The sequence below is a fragment of the Bombina bombina genome, chromosome 2 (assembly GCF_027579735.1).
Source record: "Bombina bombina isolate aBomBom1 chromosome 2, aBomBom1.pri, whole genome shotgun sequence".
Lineage (NCBI taxonomy): Eukaryota > Metazoa > Chordata > Amphibia > Anura > Bombinatoridae > Bombina > Bombina bombina.
This window is the reverse complement of record NC_069500.1, coordinates 32051141-32062061: the sequence shown is the minus strand read 5'-3', so window position 1 is coordinate 32062061 and position 10921 is coordinate 32051141. Positions and strand designations below refer to the sequence as shown.

At 37.3% G+C, this 10921-nt stretch overlaps 1 protein-coding gene across 2 annotated transcripts in view; it reads left to right on the top strand.

Moving 5' to 3' along the window:
* Positions 1–10921, top strand: part of PHF24 (PHD finger protein 24) — a 520975-nt gene that overhangs the window by 828 nt on the left and 509226 nt on the right. The gene's annotated exons all lie outside the window — the stretch shown is intronic.

The following is a 10921-nucleotide window of genomic DNA, read 5'->3' as shown; positions in this document are numbered from 1 at the left end:
TTTTCACCTTTAAATACTTAATAAACACAGACATGTTGGGGGCTCGGTGGGGCAGAAGTATTGCTTGGTGAATTCCCTATGCTGCCTATGATAGATTATGTTGCACAGCAGCAATTAGTTACTCGCACAGCTTGACTCATATGGTAGCAAAGTAACCAACTTTATAGACCAGAGCCTTCCTGTCTGCTTTAATCTCCCAGATAAATGGAGAAATTAATCTGATATATTTTGGAAAAAGGAAGACACATTTTAAAGGGACAGTAAACATTTGGGGATTCAAATATAACAATTAAAATGATGTTTGGTAAAACAACTTTGCAATATACTGACACCTATTTAGCCTTGTTTTCTTGTAATTTAAGAGTTTTCCAATTCTGAGTAATAACAGTGCACAAGTTTCACAAGTCTAGCACTACCACATGTCTGTTCCTTATTTGCTTCAACAGAGATAATAATATAAATAAGATTATGTAAGACTTTTGCTAACAAAATGATAGTGACTAGCTGTGTCTAGCCTAGATTAGCTCCTCTAAATAAGGCAAGTAATTCAGCTCACCACCTACTATGTCGGTTTACTGCTAGACTGCAGAAAAATATTGTAAGGGGGTTACTGTACCTTTAAAAACTAAACTAATTTGATGCAATCCAGAGAGGAAGGCTATATGGTTCAGCTTACTGCAATGGTTATCACAGACTGGCTGTGCACTATATAGTGCTGATTTATACTTCTATGCAATGAAACCTAATGCCAGTGGCCATTTACTGTGTCTATTTTTAGTGTGTGCACAAGCTACAATACAAACAGAGGGCATTTGTATGAAACATTAAATTACATGCTGTGATCATGGGTAGGTGGTGAAGCAGTTTGGTATATTTTGTGAGTAGGAGTGAATGCCAGACATATCTCCCACTCACTTCCCATGAGTCTGCAGTTTCCCACCAGTTTCCTTGCCTGCCTGTAGCCGGCATCAACAGCAATTCACTGAGCTTAGACCAAAAGTGGTAAAAAAGTGGTCACGTCTGTTATAGAGCATCAAACAAGCGCCAAACTCCTGCACTAGCCAAACAGAAAAAAGAGATGTCTAAATGCCGTACCCTGGTACAGGTGATGCCATTTTTATAATCTGTCTGAGTGTTATGGAAAAAGTTCCCTGTGTTGTAGGGGATGAGTGTGTGAGGGGTTAATGTGATATTTTATGTAGCTTTTCTAGGAATTCTTGTTTACATGCAAGTTTTTTTTTCAATTCCATGCTTCAGGCAAACATGCATATATATCGAACCAGACTATTATGTGACAGTATCTCAATACATAAAACAGGGCTTGACAAACCCAGGTGCCAGGAAACCACTGGCTCCTAAACCCTTGGCTCCTAACTTTTCGTGTTATTCTCCATATATCTATATACCACTTGTTTCTAAATTATGTCTGGCTCCTAAATATTCTTATTGGCTCCTAAAACAGATTTGTCGACCCCTGGCATAAAAGCATGTAGGTATGATCAAGAGGTTCAGTTGTTCAAACTAAACATTAGTGACCTTTGAATCATTGCTGGTGCTAGATGGGGTGGATTGAGAATCTCAGAACTTGACGATCTCCTATTATTTTCATGCACAGCAGTCTCTAGAGATTTTCAGAGAATAGTGCGAAAAACTAAAACTATCCAGTGAACTGCTAGTCTGTCAGCTAAATACACTGTTACTAAGAGAGGTTAAAGAAGAAAGATCACATGCAGGTGACAGTAATTGTCATAACCAGACATTGCAGCAACAGGAGATTGACAAATGGAATAGGCTACAGCAGCAGAAGACCACACCACATTTTATTCCTAGCAGCAAAGAACAGGAAAGTGATGCTACAGTGAGCACAGGCTCTCCAATATTGCACATATAGGGGCTGAACTATCATTGTTTGGCGGACATGATACGCTGTAGCGTATCATGTCCGCCAGACATTGCTGAATGCCGACAGCATATGCTATCAGCATTTAACATTGCACAAGCAGTTCTAGTGAACTGCTTGTGCAATGTCGTCCCTGCAGATTCACAGCCAATCAGCCACTAGCAGGGGGTGTCAATCAGCCCGATCGTATGAGATCGGGCGGATTGATGTCCGCAGCCTCAGAGTCAGCAGACCAGTTAAGGAGCAGCGGTCTTAAGACCGTTGCTTCATGACTGCTGTTTCTGGCGAGCCTGAAGAGCCTGCGGAAACAGGGGCACCAGGGGCCATTTGGCCCTTGATAAATCTGCCCTATAAAATGAGCTTCTGCCTTGATCAAGCAATCACTGTGCAGGATTTAGTGTGCTCTGGGTCCTGCACTGTTTAGCATGTTCCTGTAGAATTTAGTGTCTTTTGGACCTTGCATGATTTAGTGTGCGTTGGGTCCTGCAGGATTTATTGTGTTCGTCATCCTGAAGGGTTTATTGTGTTCTTCATCCTGTGGGATTTAGTGTGTTCCTTATCCTGCAGGATTTAGTGTGATCTTCATCCTGTGGGATTTAGTGTGTTCCTTATCCTGCAGGATTTAGTGTGATCTTCATCCTGTGGGATTTAGTGTGTTCTTCATCCTGTGGGATTTATTGTGTTCTTCATCCTGTGGGATTTAGTGTGATCTTCATCCTGTGGGATTTAGTGTGTTCTTCATCCTGTGGGATTTAGTGTGATCTTCATCCTGTGGGATTTAGTGTGATCTTCATCCTGTGGGATTTAGTGTGTTCCTTATCCTGCAGGATTTAGTGTGATCTTCATCCTGTGGGATTTAGTGTGTTCCTTATCCTGCAGGATTTAGTGTGATATTCATCCTGTGGGATTTAGTGTGTTCTTCATCCTGTGGGATTTATTGTGTTCTTCATCCTGTGGGATTTAGTGTGATCTCCATCCTGTGCGATTTAGTGTGTTCTTCATCCTGTGGGATTTAGTGTGATCTTCATCCTGTGGGATTTAGTGTGATCTTCATCCTGTGGGATTTAGTGTGTTCCTTATCCTGCAGGATTTAGTGTGATCTTCATCCTGTGGGATTTAGTGTGTTCCTTATCCTGCAGGATTTAGTGTGTTCTTCATCCTGTGGGATTTAGTGTGTTCTAGATCCTGTGGGATTTAGTGTGTTCTAGATCCTGTAGAACTGTGTGTATTTTGAGCCCTGTAGATTTTGTGTGTTCTGGATTCTGCAGGATTTAGTGTATATTGGATCCAAGAGGATGCACTGTGGCCTTTCTGAAGACAGTGAAGAAAACATAAGTTTCATTAAGAGTTAATTTACAGGCAAATAATAAAAGCATATTTATTATAATGTTGTTTTTTTTACTACTCAACTTAAATGTTTTATAGGAAATTCAGTTACAAGTTTAATGTCTCTTAAATAATGTTTTCTAGGCCCCTTATTTATATATAAGAATAATGATGAAGGGAATAGTCTTTCTGCAAATGAAAACAGCATTAGTTGTGCTGGGGACCTCATCAGCTGTTAATCATTGCAGTAATACTTCTGTATATTAGCGCAGGCTGCTGAAGTCACAGTGTTGCTCTGTGCTTCTGTATCACATATAGAAATTAAAGAGATGGTTTCGGACAGCTTAGCTTATTGTAAGTATCCTTGAAGGATTACATTTGAGATCCTGTGATCACAGGCAATAAAAAGGAAATGACTGATTATGTATTATAAAGACTGGGGATTTATCCTGTCATTGACGCAGCACTGAGAGCCCTTGATTGTGGGGACGACTGGTGTATTGTAAACCCCCTGACCCTCTTATGTTGATTGTGGGGACGACTGGTGTATTGTAAACCCCCTGACCCTCTTATGTTGATTGTGGGGACGACTGGTGTATTGTAAACCCCCTGACCCTCTTATGTTTCATTGCAATGTTTTCTCATCTTCATTTTATTCTCCATCACAGAGCTCACGCCACAGGATTCCTTAGTATCTGAAAATTCCTAATTAATATTTATAGCTGCAGCCTGTTTAGTGCCACATACAAGCAGGAAAGATTAAATACCCCCAAATATATAAACTTAAAGGGATATGAAACTCAATTTTTTCTTTCATGATTGAGATACAGCAGCAATTTTAAGCAACTTTCTAATTTACTCCTATTATCATTTTTCTTTGTTCTCTTGGTATCTTTATTTGGAAAAGCAGGAATGTAAGCTTAGGAGCCGGTCCATTTTTGGTTCAGCCCTTGCTGATTGTAGGTTACATTTAGCCACCTATCAGCAAGAGCTACCCTGGTGCTAAACCAAAAATGGCCCGTTTTTTTAAGCTTACATTCTGCTTTTTCAAATAAAGATACAAAGAGAATGAAGAAAAAATGATAATAGGAGTAAATTAGAAAGTTGATTACAATTGCTGCTCTATCTAAATCATGAAAGAAAACATTTGGGTCTCATATCCCTTTAAAGGGGCCAATTTATCAATGTCTGTCCGACATGATATGCTGTAGCGTATCATGTCCGACAGACATTGATGAATGCCGACAGTATACGCTGTCGGCATTTATCATTGCACAAGCAGTTCTAGTGAACTGCTTGTGCAATGCTGCCCCCTGCAGATTCACGGCCACTAGCAGGGGTAGTCAATCAGCCAGATCGTATAGGATTGGGCAGATTGATGTTTGCAGTCTCAGAGGCAGTGGACCAGTTCAGGAGCAGCGGTCTTAAGACCGCTGCTTTATAACTGCTGTTTCCAGTGAGCCTGAAGGCTCGCGCGGAAACAGTGGCCATTCAGAGCTTGATAATTCGCCCCCCAAATGTTCTTAACTTGGGCACCAAAGGGCCACAGATGGTAAAAAAATATCTTTATTTTATTCTTATCCCTAACTAAAATAAAACCTGCATTTCAGTGAATGCAACACACCACAGTAGTATTAGTATTAGCAGCTTTGTATCCAATAGAAATCACAGATACTTTTTATATCACATTATATTTGTTGCACACACAAAACACACAATGTCTATACTATAAGTGTATTGTCTGGTAACTTAAACCATCTATATGGGTCTGCAGCCTGCTGAGCTCATGCCTCGGCCCCCTGCACTTAGGAGGAGCAGATATTTTTTCAGGGGGTGCACATCATTTTAGAAGGGGTAGCTCATTGGTATTAAAAATGACTAAAGCAGCTGCATATTCCTGGATATTCCATTTGCCCCTCTTACCCTCCCCCTGGATGCTGTGCTCTTATAGGCTTGAGGTGTCTACATCCGCTTATTTTAAAGAGCATGACCCTCTTTTAACATGTTCCAAAAAAAAGCAAACAACGAAGGGCCCGATTATCTAACCCTCGCCAGATCAGACAAACGCCGACTCTCGCAGGGGCTGCCCTGGTGAAATTATCTTTAAAAAGGAGCAGTCCCTGGGGTGGCTGGATGTCTTCTATTCAAAGTAATGGATTTTGTTGGGAAGGAAAACTTAGCAGTGTAGGACAAAGTAAGCAGGGGGCGCACTATAAAAAGGAAATCCTGCAGCCAAAATAAATCCCATTATTCTGCTTTCTGCGTACAGCATCTTACAATCGCATAGATTTTCATGCACATGTTTTTCTATTAGGGTGTGAAGTATTTTAAGTATTTTGTCACAACCTCACCACCTTAAAGAGCAGTCTAGTAAAAATGTAACTTTCATGATTCAGATAGGAAATGCAATTTTAAACAACTTTCCAATTTACTTTTATCATTAAATTTGCTTTGTTCTCTTGGCATTCTTTGTGAAAAGCTGAACCTAGGTAGGCTCATATGCTAATGTCTACGCTGTTAAACTGACTCTTAACTCAGTGTATTGTGACAGTTTTTGACACTGCTAGTTCATGTGGGTCTTATAGATAACATTGTGCTCACTCCTGAGGAGTTATTTAAATGCAGCCACCAATAAGCAAGTGCTATCCAGGGTGCTGAACCTAAAATGGGCTCGGCTCCTAAGCTTTACATTCCTGCTTTTTAAATAAAGATAGCAAGAGAACAAAAAATATATAATAGGAGTAAATTAGAAAGTTGCTTAAAATTGCATGCTCTATCTGAATCATGAAAGAAATACAATGGGTTTAGCATCCCTTTAAATTTAAATGCTGTGCATATTTATTATGATTTATTCCTGTGCAACTTACAAACAAATTTTACATTTTTGATAAAATATGATTTGTGATGAGTGGTGAACAATTTTCTTATGATTTTTGATGCACCGTAACAATACATTTTTTTTCCTGTGTATTTTTTTGTGAATGGCTACATTATGATTTTCACTGTGCACTGTTGCAAATAAGGTAAGAATAGTAAAACTGAAATCAGTTAATGGTAGAATAATAGAAGAAGATAAGGAAATTGCAGATTGTCTCAATGATTACTTCTGTTTTGTTATCACAAAAGATTGTGAAGATAGAATGTCTACATTAAAGGAACATTATACACTTGTTTTTTCTTTGCATAAATGTTTTGTAGATTATCTATTTATATAGCCCATAAAGTTTTTTTGTTTGTTTTTTTAAATGGATAGTTTTGCTTATTTTTAAATAACAGTGCTCTGCTTTTCAGACTCCTAACCAAGCCCCAAAGTTTTAAGAGAATACCGATGTATACCTACTCCAGCTTACTTCTGTTTGTGTAAAGGGTCTATTCATATGCAAAGTAAGGGGGAGGGGTGTCTGCTATTTCCCACTTGCAGTGGGTGTTCCAGTATCCTTTTAAACAGAGCTAAACTGGAAGCGTCTAAGTAAGTTTTTAAACGGTTTTATACTCAATTCTTATATCAGTATCTGTGCATATTATTCCTTATAGTAGTGTCTATTACATCCAGTTCTATGAAAATGAGTGTATACTGTCCCTTTAAGGGATGCTACAAAAAATAGAAACGAGCTTAACACTAATCTTTTTACAGAGGATGAGAAGTTGTTAGCATTATCAAAATTAAATGTTAAAAAGGCAGTGGGTCCTGATAATATTCATCCAAGGGTTTTAAAAGAACTTCGATCAGTGCTAATTGTCCCATTAGCTGATCTGTTTAATCAATCACTATTAACAGGAGCTGTTCCAGATGATTGGAGAATAGCAAATGTAATAGTTCTTCATAAAAGGGCAGTAGGGAAGAATCTGGTAACTACAGGCCAGTTAGTTTAACTTCAGTAGTAAGGAAATTAATGGAAAGCCTCTTAAAAGAAAGAATTATGACTTACATTAAGACAAACAATTTAGAGGACCAAAATCAGCATGGTTTTACTTCAGGGAGATCATGTCCAACTAATCTAATTGACTTCTTTGATTATGTAACAAAAGTATTAGACAAGGGTGGAGCAGATTGATGTAGCAAATCTAGATTTCAGCAAAGCATTTGACACTGTCCCACACAATAAACTAATTCACAAACTGTATCTCCTTGGTCTAGACTCAAAAATGGTGAACTGTGTGAAATGCTGGCTTAAGAGAGCTCATTCAGCAGAGGGGGCTGTTACTAGTGGTGTTCCTCAGGGGTCAGTTCTGGGACCTGTTTTGTTTAACATATGTATCTGTGATATCAGCAAAGGGCTACAGGGGAAAGTATGTCTGTTTGTAGACGATACAAAAATTTGTAACAGAGTGGATGTTCCGGGGGGGGGGGGGGTAAACAAAATGAGAAGTGATATACAACAATTGGAGGATTGGACAAATGACTGGGATCTAAAGCTTAACACAGCAAAGTGTAAAACAATGCATTTATGGAAGAAATATCCAAATGTTAATTACAGACTCAATGACACTTTACTGATTGTTACAGATGAGGAACAGGACTTTGGAATTATTATGTCAGATGATTTAAAACTTAGTAAACAATGTAGTAATGCAGCGAGTAAGGCTAGCAGAATGCTTGGATGTATTGGTAGCGGTATTTGAAGCAGGAACAATAAGGCTCTTAAGCCACTTTATAGATGATTAGTTAGGCCTCATCTTGAGTATTGTGTGCAGTTCTGGAGGCCATATCTTCAGAAGGATATTAACAAACTTGAATCTGTGCAAAGGAGGGCTACCAAAATGGCACATGATCTAAAAAATAAAACTTCCCAGGATAGGCTCAATGACCTAAATATGTATAGCTTAGAGGAGAGAAGGGAAAGAGGTGATATGATAGCAACTTTCAAGTACGTTAAAGGGCTAAGAAAAACTGAGGCTGTGGGTAATTTACATAAAATGGAAAATTCAATAACAATGGGTCATGATCTCAAGCTGAAGGGCAGTAGATTCAGGAGTAATTTGAGGAAGCTTCTTTACAGAAAGAGTGATTGATTTATGGAATAAACTTCAAGAGGTGGTAGCAACAAACACTGTGGGGGACTTTAAGAATGCCTGGGACAAGCATAGGGCTATCCTATGAACTAGATACGTTTATACTGTTAGGTAATATCGGGCAGAATTGCTGGGCCTATGGCTCTTATCTGCCATCAATATCTATGTTTCTATGTAATGTATGCATCTCCTTCCCATATGAAAATGCAGTATACGCCCCTTAGTGAGACACCCTGTTCTCAGGGTAAGAAGTGGCTTTATATCATTTCACCAGGGAAATAGAAGTACTGACAAGCATTCCTATAGAATCTCACCAGTCCAGAGACCTTTAGCTAATCGGTCCCTAAGTTCTTAGCCTATGATCTCTTTTAATTATAAAACAATTTAATACACAAGGCTTTAGCAGTTAAAGGGACATTGTACACTAGATGTTTCTTTGCATAAATGTGTTGTAGATAATCCATTTATATAGCCCATCTGGGAGTGTTTTTGTAAAAATGTATAGTTTTGCTTATTTTTAATAACATTGTGCTAATTTTTAGACTCCTAAACAAGCCCCAATGTTTTAGATGTATACTGATGTATACAGAATTGAGACTGTTTCTGTTTGCATAAGGGGCCTTTTCATATGCAGGGGAGGGAGGAGAGTCTGCTCTCAGTCCCTTTCAGTGGGTGTCCCAGACTAATCTCATCAACAATGCTAAATTGGGAGCTTATAAGTAAGTTTTTAAAAGGTTTTATACTGGATTTTTATATCAGTATCTGTGAATATTACTCTTTATAGCAGTATCTTTTACATGCAGTTAAATTAAAATTGGTGTATACAGTTCCTTTAAGAGCAGTTCAGAGATACGGCTCTGGGAAAACCTGATGCAATTCCTGTTACTGTAAATAATAAGGAAAGATGTAAAGCCCTTGTGAAGCATGCTGAATACATAAATGTACATATAAGTGTAAAAACAAAATACTCTAATGTCTTTAATTATTGCACTCAAACTGAGAGCTAGCTGAACACATCTCTTTAGCCAATGGCAAAAGCTATTTGTTTGTAGCAACCAATCACCAGCTAGCACCCTTAGCAGTTCATTGCTGCTCCTGAGCCTTCCTACATGTTTTTCTATAATGGAGAAGAACAGAATGAAGTAAATTTGATAATAGAATCAAACTGAAAAAAAATCTCTTAAAACTTCATGCTGTAAAATATACCTGTATTGTTTTTATAATATATTACAAAGAGGTATGAAAGTCAAAATTACACTTTAATGGTTAACATTAAAGTGTAATATTGATTTTCATAACTCTTTCTAATATATTATAAAAGCAATACACCAATATTCTAAGGTATTTTTTACAGAAAAAACAGCCAAAATAACCTTTAATGTATATTGCAATATTTTATTTTTTATTAATTACACTAGGCGATAAGTCTATGTTTAAAAACTACAACCCCCCCAAGCTAAAGTTACAAACAAATAAATAAAAACGTAAAAGAGCTGAATGCCCTTTTAAGGGCAATGCCCATGCAAATGTCCCTTTAGGGGCAATGGGTAGTTTGTTTATTTAGTGTAAGGTTTTTTTATTTTGGGGGGTTTGGTATGTGAGGGGTTTTACTGTTAGAGGGGACTTGGTTTATTTTTAATTTAAAAGAGCTGATTTTTTTAGGGCAATGCCCTACAAAAAGCCCTTTTAAGGGCTATTGGTAGTTTATTCTTAGATTAGGGGGTGCTTTTATTTTGGGGGGACTTTTTTATTTTCATAGGGATTAGTTTTTTTTTATTTTGGCTAATATGGTTTATTATTTTGTGTAATGTTAGACTTTTTTATTTTTTGTAATGTTAGACTTTAATTTTCTGTAATTTTAGATTAGTTTAAATTTAGTTTTCTTTATTTTTAAAGTCATGTTAGGTTTTTTATTTTAATTGTAATTTAGGATTATTTTAATTTATGTAATGGGGTTAATTTAGGGGGTGTTAAGGGGCTTAGTGATTAGTTATTTGCGTTGTGGGGTTTGGCTGTTTAGGGGTTAATAGATGTATTAGGTTGTTTGCGATGGGATTGGTGGATTTAGGGGTTAATCATTTTATTAGGTAGTTGGTTGTTTTTTTTTTTTCTTAATACTTAATACGGGCGGTTAGTTTTTTTTTTAAATTCTTATCGCGGGTGGTTATTTTTTTTTTTTAATACATATTGCTGGTGGTTAGTTTTTTATTAATGCTTATTGCGAGCAGTTAGTTTTTTTTTAATGCTTATTGCGGGCGGTTAGTGTTTTTTTAATGCTTATTGCGGGCGGTTAGTTTTTTTTTAATGCTTATTGCGGGCGGTTAGTTTTTTTTTAATGCTTATTGCGGGCAGTTATTTTTATTTTTTTTAATACTTATTGCGGGCGTTTTTTAAATTTTTTTAATGTTTATTGCTGGCGTTTAGATTTTTTTTTAATGCTTATTGCGGACGGTTAGGCTTTTTTTTAATGCTTATTGCGGGCGGTTAGTTTTTTTTAATACTTATTGCGGGCGGTTAGGTTTTTTTTTAAAGGGACAGTCTAGGCCAAAATAAACTTTCATGATTCAGATAGGGCATGTAATTTTAAACAATTTTTCAATTTACTTTTATCACCAATTTTGCTTTGTTCTCCTGGTATTCTTAGTAGAATGCTTAACCTAGGAGGTTCATATGCTAATTTCT